Genomic DNA, 20075 nt, shown 5'->3' on the forward strand with positions numbered 1-20075 from the left:
GTAAAGATAATTATTTTGACATAAATGTTAGGTGGTTTTATGGATTGAGAGCTATTGGCAAAGGACACACTGCAGCAGAAACAATGTGTGTCGTGATGTATATGCCACGCCCACTTTGTAAAATGGACAAGTATGCAGGATTTATTGGAGCTGCTGTGAAATCCACTGCATGTGAGTCAATTAAGGGTGCTGCAAATGAAGCTGCTGAAATAAACGATGGTATGATTGTCATATCAGTAGCTTTTGGGGCACTTGGTAGAAGCGCAGCTGCAGTTCTAAGAATTCTGTTGCTACAGTGACCAGTGTTGATACTGGAAAGCTAATAGATTTCCAGATTTTAACCAAACATTGTTATAAGTATAAATCAGGGAATGAAGAAGGGCATATCTGTGACAGAAATTATGAAGGACAACTAGTCGTACGGAGGCCTGTGCAGCTGTTGAAATTTATAATCAATCTGTAAACTAAAGGGGAGTGTGTTACACTAAGTTCTTAGGTTATGCAGACTCAAATGCATGTAACAGTGTAGTAGCCACTCAGCCTTATGGTGAGAAGCTTATCACAGAACTGGAATGTGTTGCTCATGTCCAGAAGAGGATGGATACCAGATTGAGGAAGTTGAAACAAAGTTTGAGAGACAAGAAACTTTCAGGTGGTAAGACCATAAGAAGCAGGCTGACAGACAACATGATTGATGAACTACAACAGTATTATGAGATTGCCATTAGAAATAATACTGAGGATTTGTTGAAAATGAAGCAGGCAGTATGGGCTACCTTCTTCCAGAGACTGTCAGCTGATGATAAACCAGTACACCATCTTTGCCCTCCTAGATCTGGTTCATGGTGCAATTACCGCAATGCCCAGTACTCAAATAGGTCATACAGCCATAAACATTCTATCCCAGCAGCAGTTGTGGATATCATAAAACCTGTTTACAGAGACCTGGCAATCCTGAATTATTGAAGAAGTGTCTGCATTGTCAGACTCAAAATCCCAATGAGTCGTTCAATAATCTTATTGTGTCAGTGTCATTGTAACTGCCATCTGCGTCACGTCTGCTGTGCAGCGAGCTATGCTAATTGAAGTATTAACTCTATTTTTCTTACTTGTCACTTCCTTTTCCGTGTGTTTTTGCTTTTAGGAAGCTTTAATTGTCGGGTGCTAGTAATAGTGTTCCATAGATTTCGTGTTTGTTTTGAATACAGTCAGAGAGAGTCCGTTTAGTCAGCCATAGTGCCAGTAGTGCTAGTGTTTGTTTTCAATACAGTCCAGAGACAGGTAGTGCTATTTTCATTGTTTTCTACAGGAAGTGTCTAGTAACCACAGTTTAGTCAACTATCAGCCGCCTTTAGTGAATTAGCAGTCTAGTTATAAGTTGATTAACTCTCTACAGTAAATTGATTTCTTATGATGGATAGGATGTGTGACTGCTGTGTACGGACACAGGAGGAGCTGGCCACTGTTCGCAAACAGCTGAATGTGTTGAAGCCGCGGTTAGCCATCTTCAGGCTGCTGCCTCAGAGTGTAGCGGCAGTGGGGAGTCTGGTGCGTTGCATGGTACACCCCAGGTGTTACATTACGTGCTTCACCCACTGACCCTGCTGTCAAGACATCTTTGCAGCTACCGGGCACGGTTGGGCCACCCTCTTCCCAAGGGGAGTGGCGGGTTCAGCGGCATTCGCGGCACATGAGGCGGAGGGTCAGTGTGGAGGCTGGCCGTGTGGCATCGCCCGTTCTGCCTGTGAGTGGACATGTGGCCACTCCTTCAGCAAGGTCCGAGCAGGCACATGGGGGGAGGGGTATATTAGTTATTGGGAGCTCCAACGTTAGGCGGGTGATGGAGCCCCTTAGGGAAATAGCGGAAAGGTCAGGGAAGAAGGTCTGTCTGCTTGCCGGGGGTCTCATCCGAGATGTGGAGGAGGCCGTGCTGGCAGTGATAGAGAGCACTGGGTGCACCCGACTGCAAATTGTTGCTCATGTCGGCACCAATGACTCCTGCCGTCTGGGTTCAGAGGTCATCCTCAGTTCGTACAGGCGGTTAGTGGAGTTGGTGATGGCGGAAAGCATCGCGGGGTGGAATCTGAGCTAGCTACTTGTTGTATCGTTCCCAGAACCGATAGTGGTCCTCTGGTTTGGAGCCGAGTGGAAGGCTTAAACCAGGGGCTCAGACGATTCTGCGGAGATCTGGGGTGCAAATTTCTCGACCTCCGCTATCGGGTGCAGAAATGTAGGGTCCCCCTGAATAGGTCACGCGTGCACTACATGCAGGAAGCGGCTACAAGGGTAGCGGAGTATGTGTGGAGTGCACATGTGGGTTTTTTAAGTTAGAGAACTCCCTCCCTAGGCCCGACAAGACACCTCCTGAGATGCGGCAAGGTAGGAGTAGACAAAATGCAGCAGGGAATAACAATATTAATGTGCTAATAGTAAACTGCAGGAGCGTCTATATAAAGGTCCCAGAACTGCTCTCATTAATACGGTCACAATGCCCACATAGTACTAGGGACAGAAAGTAGGCTGAAACCAGATGTAAACAGTAATGAAATTCTAAACTCAGATTGGAATGTATACCGCAGAGACAGGCTGGACAGTGAAGGGGGAGGCATGTTTAATGCGATAAGAAGTGCAATAGTATCGAAGGAAATTGATGGAGATCTGAAATGTGAAATAATTTGGGTGAAGGTCACGGTTAAAGCAGGCTCAGACATGGTAATTGGATGTCTCTATAGGCCCCCTGGCTCAGCAGCTGTTGTGGCTGAGCACCTGAAGGATAATTTGGAAAATATTTTGAGTAGATTTGCCCAGCATGTTATAGTTCTGGGTGGAGATTTTAATTTGCCGGATATAGACTGGGAGACTCAAACTTTCATAATGGGTGGCAGGGACAAAGAATCCAGTGAAATTTTTTAAGAGCTTTATCTGAAAACTACCTTGAGCAGTTAAACAGAGAACTGACTCGTGGCGATAACATATTAGACCTTCTAGTGACAAACAGACCCGAACTATTTGAAACAATTAACGCAGAACAGGGAATCAGCGATCATAAAGCGGTTACTGAATCGATGATTTCAGCCGTAAATAGAAATATTAAAAAAAGGTACGAAGATTTTTCTGGTTAGCAAAAGTGACAAAAATCAGATATCAGAGTACCTAACGCCTCAACACAAAAATTTTGTTTTAAGTACAGATAGTGTTGAGGATCAGTGGACAAAGTTCAAAACCATCGTACAATATGCGTTAGATGAGTATGTGCCAAGCAAGATCGTAAGAGATGGAAAAGAGCCAGCGTGGTACAACAACCGAGTTAGAAAACTGCTGCGGAAGCAAAGGGAACTTCACAGCAAAAATAAACGTAGCCAACACCTTGCAGACAAACAAAAATTACGTGAAGTGAAATGTAATGTGAGGAGGGCCATGCGAGAGGCGTTAAATGAATTCGAAAGTAAAGTTCTATGTACTGACTTGGCAGAAAATCCTAAGAAATTTTGCTCTTATGTCAAAGCAGTAGGTGGATCAAAACAAAATGTCCAGACACTCTGTGACCAAAAAGGTACTGAAACAGAGGATGATGGACTTAAGGACGAAATACTAAATGTCTTTTTCCAAAGCTGTTTCACAGAGGAAGATTGCACTGTAGTTCCTTCTCTAGATTGTCGCACAGATGACAAAATGGTAGATATTGAAATAGATGACAGAGGGATAGAGAAACAATTAAAATCACTCAAAAGAGGGAAGGCCGCTGACCTGATGGGATACCAGTTCAATTTTACACAGAGTATGCGAAGGAACTTGCCCCCCTTCTTGCAGCAGTGTACCGTAGGTCTCTACAAGAGCGTAGCATTCCAAAGAATTGGAAAAGGGCACAGGTCATCCCCGTTTTCAAGAAGGGACGTCGAACAGATGTGCAGAACTATAGACCTATATCTCTAATGTCGATCAGTTGTAGAATTTTAGAACATGTATTATGTTCGAGTATTATGATTTTTCTGTAAACTAGAAATCTACTCTGTAGGAATCAGCATGGGTTTTGAAAAAGACGATCGTGTGAAACCCAGCTCGCGCTATTCGTCCACGAGACTCAGAGGGCCATAGACACGGGTTCCCAGGTAGACGCTGTGTTTCTTGACTTCCGCAAGGTGTTCGATACAGTTCCCCGCAATCATTTAATGAACAAAGTAAGAGCATATGGGCTATCAGACCAATTATGTGATTGGATTGAAGAGTTGCTAGATAACAGAACGCAGCCTGTCATTCTCAATGGAGAGAAGTCTTCCGAAGTAAGAGTGATTTCAGGTGTGCTGCAGGGGAGTGTTGTAGGACCGTTGCTATTCACAATACACATAAATGACCTTGTGAATGACATCAGAAGTTCACTGAGGCTTTTTGCGGATGATGCTGTGGTATATCGAGAGGTTGCAACAATGGAAAATTGCACTGAAATGCAGGATGATCTGCAGCGAATTGATGCATGGTGCAGGGAATGGCAATTGAATCTCAATGTAGACAAGTGTAATGTGCTGCGAATACATAGAAAGAAAGATCCCACATCATTTAGCTACAATATAGCAGGTCAGCAATTGGAAGCAGTTAATTCCATAAATTATCTGGGAGTATGCATTAGGAGTGATTTAAAATGGAATGATCATATAAAGTTGATCATCGGTAAATCAGATGCCAGACTGAGATTCATTGGAAGAATCCTAAGGAAATGCAATCCAAAAACAAAGGAATTAGGTTACAGTACACTTGTTCCCCCACTGTTTGAATACTGCTCAGCAGTGTGGGATCTGTACCAGATAGGGTTGATAGAAGAGATAGAGAAGATCCAACAGAGAGCAGCATGCTTCGTTATAGGATCATTTAGTAATCATGAAAGCATTACGGAGATGTTAGATAAACTCCAGTGGAAGACTCTGCGGGAGAGACGCTCAGTAGCTCGGTATGGGCTTTTGTTGAAGTTTCGAGAACATACCTTCACTGAGGAGTCAAGCAGTATATTTCTCCCTCCTACGTATATCTCACGAAGAGACCATGAGGATAAAATGAGAGAGATTAGAGCCCGCACAGAGGCATACCGACAATCCTTCTTTCCACAAACAATACGAGACTGGAATAGAAGGGAGAACCAATAGAGGTACTCAAGGTAGCCTACACCATCAGGTGGCTTGAGGAGTATGGATGTAGATGTAGATGTAGACCAAAAAATGTTTTTCTTGTAATGAAGACACTAAAGTGGGGGTCAGTCATGCTGTTATTGCTTTTAATGATGGCAACATTGGTAGCGTGAAAGTGCTACAACATATGGGAATTAATTCTGGAGCAAACTGCATCAGAGAATTTGAAGGGATGGACAAGGTTTGCACTGGTAAAGCAGAGTATGCAGCACAGTTGGCCACTACGGAGTCCAGAAAGAAGAAAACAAAAAAAACTTAAAAAAGATCAAGAGGATGATATACAGTATGGTGCAGGGTGCTTCTGAGTGACTAAAAATAAAATGTTAAGCATATATTGAGTTTCAGTCTATTAAAACTTTAAAAACTTTTCCTGAAAATTTACATTTTCTCTTGCATTTTTCCCTAAATCTCCGAAACTACGGCAAGTAGCGAATTCAAATTTTCAGGGAGTAATGACATATGTATCATGAGTCTTCTGAACTAAAAGAAAAACATAATGTTATGTATAAATAAAATTATTTAGAATAACATACAAAAAGGTACACAAAATTTTAACTGTGTAATTAAAAAATTGTATTTCCAAAAGCAGTGGCTGAAATGCAATTATTGTAAGACTCATAACATATAGTTTAATGTCCTGTAAAAGTTTCTTGTCAATGGCTACAGTTGTTCCTGAAGTACGGGGAAGTTAAGTCACTAAATGTAACATTGTCAGGATAGGGCGTTCAAACTCCCCTTAATGCACATTTTCTCCTTCCTCCACTTGGTGAGCAACACATTTATAGTATTTTCACAACAGCAGTACCTATTTTCTTACAATTTCTTTTTGCAGGCATACCATGTCCCGGGCTTCAAGGGACGTGTGGGATTTATTACCTCAATGAGTGAACACTTCTGTGGCACATGCAACCGTTTACGGGTAACAGCTGATGGCAATTTGAAGGTGTGTCTCTTTGGGAATTCAGAGATATCTCTCAGGTGAGTGATGAAACATAGAATAATCATGTCCAATTGAAAATTCATGCGAGGAAACCATAAAATTACTAGAAGACTGACAGACTGATCAGTATTTTACCTTCAGGAGGTGAAATTCCAAAACTTCTTGTAGACACATTTGTTCCTCTTGTCCTCACATTAGTTGTGGAGTCCGAGTGACCTTTCAGACCTTCAGAAACTTATCCCTCTTTCCTCTCTCATGAAGGAACTGATAGTTCCAAATGCTGAGTATAGAATAATACTTTCAAACTGTTTGCCATGCACATTAGGTATGTGGTTGGTATATGGAAGAGATAAACTGCAGTTAAATCCAGCAGGTATGAAATGAGTAATCTTTTCTTGAAGTTTTCAGCTTGCACCCTCCTCCCTCCCAGACATACAAACCAGATACCTCTAGCTAAATAATTTGTGAGTATATATAATTTGCCTCTGTCAACATCATGTTACACTAACCTATTTGTTAGATTAAATTAAAGGAAAGTAATCAGAACTGGAAATTATGTAAAGACATTTTTAGCTATGTCCCTATGTTGTATTAAAGTTAACACAGTATTTCTGTCCGTGTGATGGTAACTATGATTCGCCAGCCACCGTTGCCGAGCGGTTCTAGGCGCTTCAGTCCAGAACTGCGCGACTGCTATGGTCGCAGGTTTGAATCCTGCCTTGGCTCAAATGTTAAGTCCCATAGTGCCCAGAGCCATTTGAACTGTGATTCATGATTATCAGAGTCTATATGTTCCAAATAAAAATTGGAACTTCATGTGTATAAATGTACAAATTATTAGACAATGGGACCAACAACTGGCACTTTTAAATTGATGACTAGACTAAGAGATTAATAATAGGAAAAAAACTGCAAGATACTTGGCGATAAGTTTGTTTCAGAACAAGGTAAGGGGGGTGAGGGGTGGGAAAATCAGCTCTCTCTTTGTGAGCATACCAGAAATCCTTTATCAACCGAAGGTAAAATAAGATATAAAAATACAGGGTCAAACAATTAATTTAAGTATCTTAAAAACCAAATGACTAATAAAATTGGAAGCTAAGAAAAGTAAGTTCGTAGTAAGTAGGGTGAAACACAGGGGGCTGCAACATATTGCCATTGTTGTTTGACTTGTCTATCAAAGAAAAAAGAAATGGATCAAAAGAAAATAAAAGTGAGAATGGAAATGTATCAGAAGCAAATAGGAATGAGCAAGGAACATATTCTTTAATAAAAAAAAAAAAAAAAAAAAGTGACATGTGAGGCAGATGTTCCTACAATTTTATGTTCAAAGCACAGCAGTCTGTGAAAGAAAAATATTTATGACATTGAAAAAAGAAAATCGATGAGTGAAAAGTGTGTGTAGGTGAATTGTGGTGAAAGACTGGATATTGAAACTTCTGTTAGGCTGCCCAGTATTAGTTAACTTGGTAGTAAAGGAGCAAGTTTGCAAGGGCAGATAACTGTTTGGCTACGTAAAATAGAGTGGGAGTATGGAAAAGCTAGTCCAAGATAGGATGAAAAAGATAACAGCAACTTAAAAAATGAATTGATAAGTTACCATGAACCCCATTCCAATCTAGTGAATCCAGTGGTTGACAATATCTTGTGACATTCGCCTATAAGGCTCAAACAATAATTGCTAAATAAAATTACAAAATGTTGACAAGACTGTATCTAAGCTGTCACTCTCTTTTGAAACAAGGGTGTTTAAACCAAGAAACACGCAGGAAAGCAGGGACAACTCGCACACTAGAGGAGGATGGGAAGTATCATTGAAGGAGTGAGCATAAACTGTGTGGAATATGTGTGGTACAAGTAATGATAGTAAAAAAAAAAAAAAAAAAACGAGGAAGAGGAAGAGGAAAAGTCTTGATCTGGAAACAAGGGAATAAAAATTTGCCACGTGAAGAGACAATATGATACTGTGCTGATGAGTGTGTACAAGTGGTGATATACAATATACATAGATAAAGGAACTCTGCATTGGGCCCAGAAGACCACGCAATGCTCTTCGAGAGATGTCCTCTACTATAAATCTATGGAGAGTTAGGGGGTCAGTATACAACTCTCCAGGCTGTTATCAACTTCCAGAAGTTGAAGACACTACTTCTCACTTGAGTATCTCCTCAGCTGGAACTACAAGCAGAGTGTACCCTATTCCAGTCTGTCCACCGAGCAGAATTTCCCGGCTCTACAAGGAATTGAACCTGATCGCTTTCTATGGCACGCCTGTGGCATACTGACTGCGTGGCTGTGGCAAGAGTCATAATATACACTTGTGAACAATTGAGTTATAACTATTCTGTTTATTGGGGAGAGAGTATGTATATAGCCACTGTGAATGAAACAGTTTAGTGTATCATAACTGGAATGTATTCAGACCTCGTACTTGTTGTGTGAGAGCGCAGTGTCTTAGACACTTGTAGTGTTTGTCTTAGCATGTACTAACCGGTGTGCCTTACTTTCTAGTATTTTTAATTGTATATCATTACTGGTGCCTCTGGCACTTTTTTGTTGCAATAGCAATAGCTTGCAATAGCAAACATTGAGTCAACCATGGTTTTTGGATTAGAAGTAGAGGTCAGCTGGGTTGACATTGGGAATAGAGTGATGGGAAGTGGACAATAAGCAGTTATATCGAAGGGTGCATTATTTGATATGTTAAGGTTAATTACAAAATGTGAATTGGAGAATTTTTCACGTTGAGCAGAAGTAACTTCACAGGACCAGGTGTCAAATTACACATGATCAGTGTGAATCCCTATAGTCAGCATGAACACTGGCACACAGAATAATTTATAGGTAGCCTTGCTGTATATAAAAAATCAGATTTGTGCTGAACTGTCATGAACAAAGTGTCACTTCTCTGGAATAAATAGACTCTGATTTGTTAATTACATCTGTGTAAATGAAAAATATAGGAAAACATAGATTGCTGCTTACTGTAAAGGAGACATGTTACATTGTACACAGGCACAATTAAAAAGGCACTTACCCAAAGCTTTCGGCCACAGCCTTCATCAGCAAAAGAGATACAGAGAAACACACACATTCATACACACAGACAAGCACATGTCACACACATATGACTCCCAACTCCAGCAGCTCGCCCCTAGCTGCTGGGCTTGGCAGTTTTTTTTCTCTGTGTGTGTGCAGGGAAAGATAGATCACTATTTACCATAAAGAAAACAAAGTTGCACCAGGCACAACACACAAGCAATCATTACGTATCCTGTTTCAGAGCTCACGCCCTCCTTTTTTAACTTAGCGCGTGCCTTTCGGCTTCCTCTCATTGTGTCTAGGCTGTCTTGTCTAGACACAACAATTTTTGGTGACAAGTCAACGGAAAGGGTCTTGTTCTTTCAAATTGCTTACATTTACTTGTGTCATGGCTTCGCCAGATGTACTGTCCGAATTTTATCACTTGCAGAATCAGCAGACGCAGGCGTTATTGGATGCCCTTGGACGGCTCGTCCAGGGTCAATGTGAACTGCACAACGATGCGGCAGCCGCCGCTCTACTACTACCGCAGCCACAACTCGCAGTTGCACCGCCTTTTAAGCCGTTTGACCCAGCTAAGGAAACATGGACGGAGTGGTCACGCCAGTTTGGATTTCATCTCGCCGCCTACAGAATTCAAGGTAACGAGCGGCAGCCTCATTTATTGGCATGTGTAGGGGTGCAAACGTACCGTGTGATAGTGAAATTATTTCCCCAATGCGACGTAGCAACTCTGTCCTACGAAGAACTTTTGTCTGCTTTAGATGCCTATTTCAAGGAAACAGTTAATGTAGTTGCAAAAAGGTATACGTTCTTTCGTACAAAACGTACGGCCGGTCAAACTAATAGGGAGTGGGTTGCAACATTGCAAGGCCTTACAAGGGATTGTGCTTTTGAGTGTGAATGTGGACTCCCTTATTCAGATACAATGGTCCGTGATGCAATTGCACAGAACGTTTCTGATGTTCGTATATGGGAACAGATTTTGAAACTAGTTAATCCCTCCCTTCAGCAAGTGATAGACATATTAGATAGACAAGACACACTTGACTTTGCTCAGGAATCATTTGCAACTTCACCAGCCGTGTGTAACATGAACCAGCCCACCGGTGCGCTGCACGGCCCGGTAAACTGCCCTCGCGCACGTCCACGCAGCTGCCGCTACGCTCTAAACCAGGTGTGCCGTGACAGCATACAACTGCAGTAAAATCATGCCCGCGGTGTGCTACTAGACATTCGCATGAAAATTGCCCGTCACGCCAAGCTATTTGCTTTTTCTGTAATAAGAAAGGACATGTTCAAAGTGTTTGCCAGAAAAAGCTCAGATCAGACAATCACAACCATTCCAGGCCTTTTGCTTCACACCAGAATCGAACCAAGGACACTCAGGCTCGTGGACCTTCGCCCATGGACATTCATGTAGTGAATTCCACCCCGTCCAGTGCCACTTTCTCAAACAGTGACAGTGTTCGTCCCACACAAAGTGTGCGTCGACGTCGCCGGAAATCACGTCAATTAGCAAGTGATGCTGTACCTGTATCAGTTCAAATTGCACGAGACAGTTGCTCTTGTCGTCAGCAGGACAATAAACTTTTTGTAGATTTGGATTTTAATGGAATGGTCATACCATTCCAGCTCGATACCGGAGCTGCAGTTTCGTTGCTCAATCACGACACGTACAAACAACTGGGCAAACCTCCGTTGCGTGCCGCAAATGTTAAGTTAAATAGTTATTCAGGTCAGAATATCCCCTGTGTTAGGACAGTGCAGCCTTCTTGCAACATACAAGGGACAAACAAAACTTGTCTCATTTTACGTTCTTCGTTCTTCTACTGCAGTGAACTTGTTTGGTTTCGATTTATTTCAGTTGTTTAACATGTCTATAGTAAATCAGGTCCTATTAGTGAATCAGACTGTGCCTTCAGACAGTGTTTCTCGTCTGTGTGAAGAATTTGCAGATATTTTTGCGCTGGGCTTAGGTTGCGCTAAAAACTATGAAGCACATTTGGAACTGAAAGTCAACGGGCAACCGAAATTTTTCAGAGCGTGCAATGTTCCTCACGCATTGCGTGATGAGGTTGCAAGAACATTACACGATTTAGAATCACAAGGTGTAATTGAACGTGTGCAGGCTTCTCTCTGTGCCTCACCATTAGTAATTTTGCCCAAACCTTCCGGAAAACTGAGACTTTGTGTGGACTTCAAGGCCACTGTGAATCCACAACTAGTGTTTGCAACTTTTCCATTACCCCGCCTGGAAGATCTTTTTGACAAACTGTGCCCGGGTAAATATTTTTCAAAGTTGGGCGTCACAGATGCGTACTTCCAAATACCAGTGGACGAAGAATCCCAGCGCGTCTTGGTGGTTAACACGCATCTTGGTTTGTACCGATTCAAAAGACTGCCATTCGGGTGTGCATCCGCCCCTGCATTGTTTCAGCAATATTTACAAACTGTTTGTGCATCAGTCCCTACTGCTGCGAACTATCTGGACGATATTGTGATCTCCGGAAAGACAGCAGACGAGCATTTAGCACACCTACGAACATTATTTCAGGTATTGCGACAAAATGGTCTTCGCTTGCGGAAGGACAAATGTGTGTTTTTTGCTCGTGACTTACCATATCTGGGACATGTCATCAATGCCCAAGGCATACATCCGAGTCCAGAGCACCTCCGTGCCATACAAGACTTGCCTTCGCCGCAGAATTTGAAGCAGCTACAGAGTGTGTTGGGTAAAATTAACTATTATCATCGCTTTCTGCGCAATGCCTCTTCCATTTCAGCTACGATTCATAGCTTATGCCGTAAGGGTGTTCCGTTCCTCTGGACGACGGAATGCGAACGCGCCTTTCGCCAGTTGAAATCGGCGTTGCTTTCTAATACTTGCCTTACGCCATTCAATCCCCAGAAACCCCTTTTGTTGATGGTAGATGCATCGGATTTCGGGATCGGTGCTGTGCTTGCGCACAAAGATGGGTCGCATGATCGCCCTATTGCCTTTGCATCCAAATTGCTCTCGTCTGCGCAAAAAATTATTCACAGATAGAGAAAGAAGCTTTGGCTCTCGTGTTTGGTGTTACTAAGTTCCATGATTTCTTGTATGGTCGTCACTTTACCAACATCACAGACCACAAACCTTTGATGTCGCTTTTTCATCCGAACAAGCCTGTACCTCCGCGTACAGCACAGAAATTCATTCGCTGGTCTATTTTCCTCTCGCAGTACCGCTACGATATCTTGTATCGGTCCACTGCTAAGCACGGAAACGCCGATGCGTTGTCCCGTTTGCCTGTTGCTGAGGATAGAGCATTCGATTCTTCTGAACTTGCTTGCATGTTCATTGATTCGGAAACCGATGACGTGGTCGACTCGTTTCCGATTGATTTTCGTCGTGTAGCTACAGCCACAGCTGCTGACCCGGTCCTTGCTACCGTTTTGCATTTTGTTGCTACGCAATGGCCTTTGTCAAAGTCTCGGATCGAGGATCCGTTGGTTTGCTGATTTTTTGCTCACAAGGAGAGACTTTTTGTTCGACGCGGTGTTTTGTTGTTGCGTTCTGATAATGATCAGTCCAGAATCGTGGTCCCACGTTCGTTACAGTCCTCTGTTTTACGGCTTCTTCACCAAGGACATTGGGGTATAGTGCAAACGAAACAACTTCCTCGTCAGCACTGTACTTGGTTCGGAATCGATGCTGCGATTACGAATATGTGTTCTTCTTGCATGGCGTGTGCCGAAGAACAATCCGCACTGCCGCGGAAAGTCTTTGCATGGCCAAAAGCCACTTCCCCTTGGCAACGCTTGCACATCGATTTTGCTGGTCCATTCTGGTATGCTCGGTGGTTTGTTCTGGTAGATGCCTTCAGTAATTTTCCTTTTGTTGTCCGGATGTCTTCCACGACATCAACTGCCACCATCCAAGCGTTGTCTGCATCTTTTGCATTGAAGGTCTTCCGCAGACTATTGTTTCCGACAATGGCCCACAATTCATGTCCGCAGAATTTCAGTCATTCTGCCAGGCCAATGGTATTCAACATCTGACATCCGCGCCGTTTTCGCCTCAGTCAAACGGTGCCGCTGAACGATTGGTCCGGACTTTCAAGTCACAGATGTTGAAGTTGAAAGAGTCGCATTCTCGGGAGGACGCGTTGTTGCTCTTTTTGTCTTTGTATCGCTCTCAGCCCCGAGATGATCGCTCGCCAGCTGAGTTGCTCCACAGTCGTCCTCATCGAACCTTGATGTCTTTGCTGCACCCGCCGCATCAGGTTCCTGTGCAGCGGCAGACTTCTGCTTTTGCTCCAGGCGACGTTGTATTTTATCGCAACTATCGAGGTTCACGGCGTTGGCTCGCAGTGCACATTCTTCGCTGCCTCGGCCGCGTGATGTATTTGGTTTTGGGGGCCTCTGGTGAGGTGCGTCGGCATCTCAATCAGCTGCGCCTCTGTCGTCGCACGGGTTCTGCCGCTCCCCGTCTGCTTTCAGCGACGGTGCCATCCGGTCAGCACCCTGGGGACCCATCTACTGGCTCGCCTCATCCCCAGGTGTTACCAACGATGCCTTCCATTTTGCCCCATGGCGACACGCCGCTGCTGCCTCCGCCGCCGCCGCCTGTCCTCCAGCTGGTGCCGCCCGCAGTGGACGCTTCGCTGCAGCCACCAAGCGCCTCCCTGGGTCACACGCCGCCGATCGCTTCCCGTGACCAGCTGTCCTCCGCCATGGAACTCTTGCCCGCTCCGGACCACATGGCGTCTTCGCGCGTCGGGTACCCCAACGCAATGGAGGTCGACCCTTTGGCCCCTCCTGTCTCTTTACGGGCACATACACCGCATGTTGACGTGCACCCTGGACTAGGTTTTCAGGTGTTTCCTAGCTCCCCTTGGACCGAATGGCCGCGTGCGGGTGGCACAGCCTCGCCTGTTGTTAGGCTCCCCACCTCATCGCATACGTCAACATGGGGTTCTCCCCACGGCGGGCGGAAGCCTTGTAACACGACCATTCGCCGATTTGCAGGGGAGGAATGTGGTGTCACCGCCAGACACCACACTTGCTAGGTGGTAGCTTTAAATTGGCCAGGGTCCATTAGTACATGTCGGACCCGCGTGTCGCCACTGTGTGATTGCAGACCGAGCGCCACCACAAGGCAGGTCTCGAGATACGGACTAGCACTCAACCCAGTTGTACGGACGACTTTGCTAGCGACTACATGGACGAAGCATTGCTCATTAGCCGAGCCGATAGTTAGAATAGCCTTCAGCTAAGTCAATGGCTACGACCTAGCAAGGCGCCATTAGTAACATTGCATGTATATAAAGAGTCTCACTTGTATCACCACAATCTCCAGATGTACCAAAAGGATGGATTAAAGTTAAGTATTCCAGAAGCTACGTACTTTTCTTTATAGCATTCATTACGTATCCTGTTTCAGACCTCACGCCCTCCTTTTTTAACTTAGAGCATGCCTTTCGGCTTCCTCTCATTGTGTCTAGGCTGTCTTGTCTAGACACAACATGAAGCATGCAGGAAGGTCGTCTGTCTGATGATTTGCGGTACATATTGCCAAGGTGGCAGGGAGCAAAATAAGGAGTGATCAAAAAACTTCCATTTTAAGGCTGCATAGTTCAGATCAGATCAGTATGCCACACACACACACACACACACACACACACACACACACACACACACACACACACATATCCATCCACACATATTCCCTGCTTGTGTCTGTATATGTGCGGATGGATATATGTGTGTGTGTGTGCGAGTGTATACCTGTCCTTTTTCCCCCCTAAGGTAAGTCTTTCCACTCCCAGGATTGGAATGCCTCCTTACCCTCTCCCTTAAAACCCACATCCTTTCGTCTTTCCCTCTCCTTCCCTCTTTGCTGATGAAGCAACTGTGGGTTGCGAAAGCTTGAATTTTGTGTGTGTGTTTGTTTGTGTGTCTATCAACATACCAATGCTTTTGTTTGGTAAGTTACATCATCTTTGTTTTTAGATACATTTTTCCCATTTGGAATGTTTCCCTGTATTATATTATATATCAGTGCTTTCCTCTCCCACAACTATCCTGCAGACCTTGTCCACAAACAGATCTCCCAAGCAATACATTCCTCCCCACCCAACAACAATGGTACTACCCCCAGACCACACAGAAGCATCCCCCTTGTCACCCAATATTATCCTGGCCTCGAATACATCAACTAACTACTCCGCCAGGGATATGACTTTCTCAAGTCAAGCCCTGAAATGAGATCATCCCTTGACAATATTCTCCCCACACCACCCAGAGTTGCCTTTTGCCAACCCCCTAACCTCCGTATCATCCTTGTCAAACCCTACAATATTCCCAGACCACCTTCTCTACCCAGCGGTTCCTACCCCTGTAACCGACCCCGATGCAAAACCTGAATCCACTTTCCCTTCTTCCCCTTTTTTCCCCTCTCTCCTCCCTGATGAAGGAACGAAGTTCCGAAAGCTAGGATACGTCAATTTTCTGTTCTGTTTTGTGTATGTATCGGCTGTACTGAGCTGAGGTAAGTACTGGCCAGGCCCTCTATCTCATTGTTAGTATTTGTTTCATATATATAAACACACCCACACACACACACACACACACACACACACACACACACACACACACACACACACACACACAGACAGACAGGGTGATGCGTATTAACATTTAAAAACCTCCAAAGCACTGTAGATGACCCTGAGACAAGTAATTTAATACAAGACACATGGGATCACAAATGTTGGATATGATACAAATGTTGGGAAATGTGTCAAAAGTGAATGATAAATGTCACCAGATGATGTACCTTGTCATGCTTGCAGTGGTAGAGCCTCTCGGTCTGTCACACTTGATCATCCCAACCCAAGTCAAGTATTCATAACATTGTGGCTACGGACACACATGTGCGACTTTAGTGATGGCGTTCAGGATTTGAGTCTTGCATCTGGCAGGCAGTATTTTTTCATTGTGTTTAACAATTATGTATTTATATTGAAGTTTATTATTTTATTTACCGATCTTGCAGTTTCCTTGATTTCTTGCAAAGTACAGTACAAATCAAAACCTACCGTATTGCATAAAAAGTAGATGAGTATAAACTTCAGAATAGCATCATTGCCATTAAATGACCTATGTTTTCTTTACTAACTAATGTCTGTAAACAAAAAGAGGACAGAAGAAAAAAACACAAAATCAGAACTGCTTTTGCTTGATTACAGCAGGGACAATAATTTTGTATCATCTACATTTACAACAGATCATATTTACAAAATGTTTTCGAAATTTGCTCTGTTTGCTCAAATGAAAGTATTGCACTGCTCAATCATTCCTTTACACTCAACCCCGACTGCTGCACATGCTGTGGGGTATGTCATCTGGTTATGTCATATGTTCAGCGTTTCTCGCCAATTTTTGGGGTATTTTGAAATGTACAAAACGGCAAATGCAGAAAATTATCACATTTGGCTGCACATTACCAGCGTCACAGAAAAATAATGTATACGAATCTTCTCAGATTTTCCACTGAATAACTTTGTGCAAGCCTCACAATATTTCACCAACACAACTGTTCGTCATCTTCAGGTAGTGGTGGGTCCTGTCATCACTGCTGCAAGATGTGACTGGTGATATTTGCACAGCAGAATTGAAATTTGTCAGGCTAGAAGCAGGAGTACGAAGGCACTCCCAGTTGGATGGAAATGCCATTCATAGTAGCCTTCTGCTTATGTGTTGTTGGCAATGACTGCACTTCTGGACACTCGTGTGGTTAAACGCTGAATTAACTCTCTGCAAGGTGCTGCATCAGGTCATACATCGGAGGATCTGGTTTCTACTGTTTTAATTTCATGGCAGTCAGTGCTGGATTCTGGGCAGTGCTTAGTCAAAATTCCATATTCCTGTTGGTAAGATTGCCCACCGTATGGATACATGCCTCATTCTTAAAAACACAATCCTAGAGTGATGATCCTGAGAATAAAATTTCAGTCCTCTTGGGAAACATGTGGTGCCCTGTATTCAGGCAGTGGTCTGCTACCACTAATTTACTGGGTGGCATTTTTGTCAGCGCTGTTGAACACAGTGTTCTTGCACAATGTGAGGTGTCTGCCCTATATAAGATTTCCCATAATGGCATAAGATCTTATATATGATCTGTGTTTTCTAAGGTCAAGATTGTCTTTAACTGAACACAAACAATTCCTTAGTTTTGCTGGTAGACAAAAAACACACTTGATTCTGTTTCTCTTAGTGATTCTTTCTATTTTTGAAAACATGCCGCTGAAATATGGTAGGAAAGCCATTTGCAGTGATTGTCTAAGTAACTTCATTTACATCCCTACACTGAACTTGCTTTGCTCAGAACACATTGCAAATCTGTTTACAAGAATAAACATTCTGCTGGAACACTGTTCTTAGGTGTTACAGTTCACCAGGCAGACTGTCGGTATCTGAGATCACGTGTGCTCTATGTGCCAAGGAGTGTAAGACACTACCACATTGTGGAGGGTGATGGCAACTTTTGGACCGCAAATATAACTCTGCGTGTATCAGTTTGCAGTAGAGACTAAGTCCCAGTGTTCTGTCAGCTTTTCTTCTAACCGTGACATCCAGGAATGGTAAGCTGCTATCTTTTTGTACTTCCACAGTGAACTGAATATTTAGATGGACCGAGTGCAAATGCTGCAGGAACATAGGTAGTGTCTGTATTATGTGGGCCACACCACAAATGTCTCTTCAGCATTCTGCCAGAAGGAGGAATGTTGGATATTTACTAAGGGAAATAGAGGATCTCCCATGGGAACACTGTCCACTTGATTAAAGTAGTTGGTGTTACATAAGAAATAGGATGAGGTATGCACATTTTTAAACAGCACCACAATTTCTTTCTCAAACTTGCTGCTAATAACCTCTAATGAGGGCTGCAGGGCACTTTTGTAAGTAATGATATGACATTTGAGCTAACTAAAAGATCTGAAAGTTCTAGTTTAAGCATCTTCAGGTATTCTATGAAATCCTCTGAATTCTAAATATGATGGTCATAGTCATCCACATGATAAATTTCAAAGCTGTCATGTGGAAATTGCCAGTTCCATCTTGCAGCAGTGATGGTGGAAATCACCATCACCTGAAGATGCCAAAACGTTGTGTCACTGAAATATTGAGGGAGGGACTTGCATAATGTTATCTGGTGGGGAACCCAAAGTGTTTTTGCAACAGATCTATCAGGCAAGCCTGAAAAGTCACATATACTCCAAGCAGTAAGTACCTGTTGTAAAATGGTCACATTAGTGAGCTTGGCAATTAATTAACAGTTTATCAATAAATTTGGCTTCATTTTGCAAGAAATTGTGCTGTGTTCCACTACTCCCTCTTCAACAAAACTAATGTCAGTTTCTGCTCCACCTCTTCAGCCCGAGATCCTATGTATACTCTTGAGCATTTGTGTAAGATATCTGTTTATTTATAAAAATAAAAGTAACTTCTATCATGACTTTCCCATTTTTGTCCAGTGGGTTTGTTATCCTGCTGTTGCCTACTGCAGACTACAAGATTACTGTTGAAGATTTCTGCAAAGTTTTTCTTCCTTTTTAGTGTACCAACATTTCACTGTGTGGTGTTGGCCTGGTACTGTTTAACGGGTGTTTTAACTGTTGTTTCAGAGATGCAATATGAAGCAAATGCAGTGAGGATGACTTGCTTGCCATGATTGGGGCAGCAGTGAGAAGAAAGATGAAACAACATGCAGGTAAGATACATTACAGCAAATGTAACTCTATAGATAGAAAGAAAATTTCTGCTTAACAAGTCATAGCAAACATAAGAGCAAAATAGAACGAAAAACAACAGTGATAGAACCTGAGTTTTTTGTGTAAAATTGGATTTAATTTTTTATTTAGTATTCATTCTGATTAATGCCCATTGGTCAACAGTATATTTCAGCCCTAGAATTTGGTTCTGCAAGGTCCACCAGATAACCATATATGGCTGTTGTAACTCCTTTATTGGACTTCAGAAGTTTTCCAGCAACAAATCTTTTTTTTTCTTTCTTTCTTTCTTTTTTCTTTTTTTAAAAATAGCTAAAATGCAGAAAACATCATAAAGGAAACACTCACAGAAAAGCATCAGTGTCCTTGAAACAATGGAAACTCCAGTAGGAATATCAACAATGTTGGAAAAGACAGATTACTACTTACTGATGAAGGCTGTGGCTGAAAGCTTTGTGTAAGTGTCTTTTAATTCTGCCCATCTGCAACCTAAGGTATCTTCTTTATGGTAAGTAACAGTCTGTCTTTTCCTTCATTATTCATTAGTGTTCTTTGTTTTTATTGCTGTTTAGCAAGCATCGTGTGGTATATAAGGGATGTGAATAGCGTCAGATGTTGAATCATCACTCAGGAGGATATGAAGGTGCTGCATATTGGTGTGAGACAGCATTATCTGATGAGAGTTTGAAAGAAACCTCATTGTGGATGTCCATTTGGTCGCCTGGTTAAACCTTGCAACATCTGTTTTTTTGGAGTATTTGGATCTGACAGTGGCCTGATGTTGGAAAGTAAGGGCATACTCATCATCAATCTTCCAGTTGACTACATCAGACCTCTACAAGGGAGCATCACTGTGTAGTGTACTGAGTACATTGTAATCTGTTCATGTCTGTGACTGCCATCTGAGAACAAGTACAGTAAACTCTCGTGCAGCTACACTTTTGGCTAGCTAGATTGACGCTTGACAAGTTTCAATTTGCATGCACCTGGAGCCAAGCATTTGCTAGTGTTTTTTGGCAATCTACTGCTAATCAGTGCACTGGTGCGTGTCAAAAGTCCAAGTATCATCAATTCGTGTGTGTGTTGGTTGAAGCTCTAGTGTGTTTCTTATTCGTATGCCACTGCCATCTATTGGAA

General features: G+C 42.9%; 1 pseudogene; it reads left to right on the forward strand.

Moving 5' to 3' along the window:
- Positions 1-20075, forward strand: part of LOC126460117 (molybdenum cofactor biosynthesis protein 1-like) — a 106919-nt pseudogene that overhangs the window by 62496 nt on the left and 24348 nt on the right.

Source organism: Schistocerca serialis, chromosome 1 (assembly GCF_023864345.2).
Source record: "Schistocerca serialis cubense isolate TAMUIC-IGC-003099 chromosome 1, iqSchSeri2.2, whole genome shotgun sequence".
NCBI lineage: Eukaryota > Metazoa > Arthropoda > Insecta > Orthoptera > Acrididae > Schistocerca > Schistocerca serialis.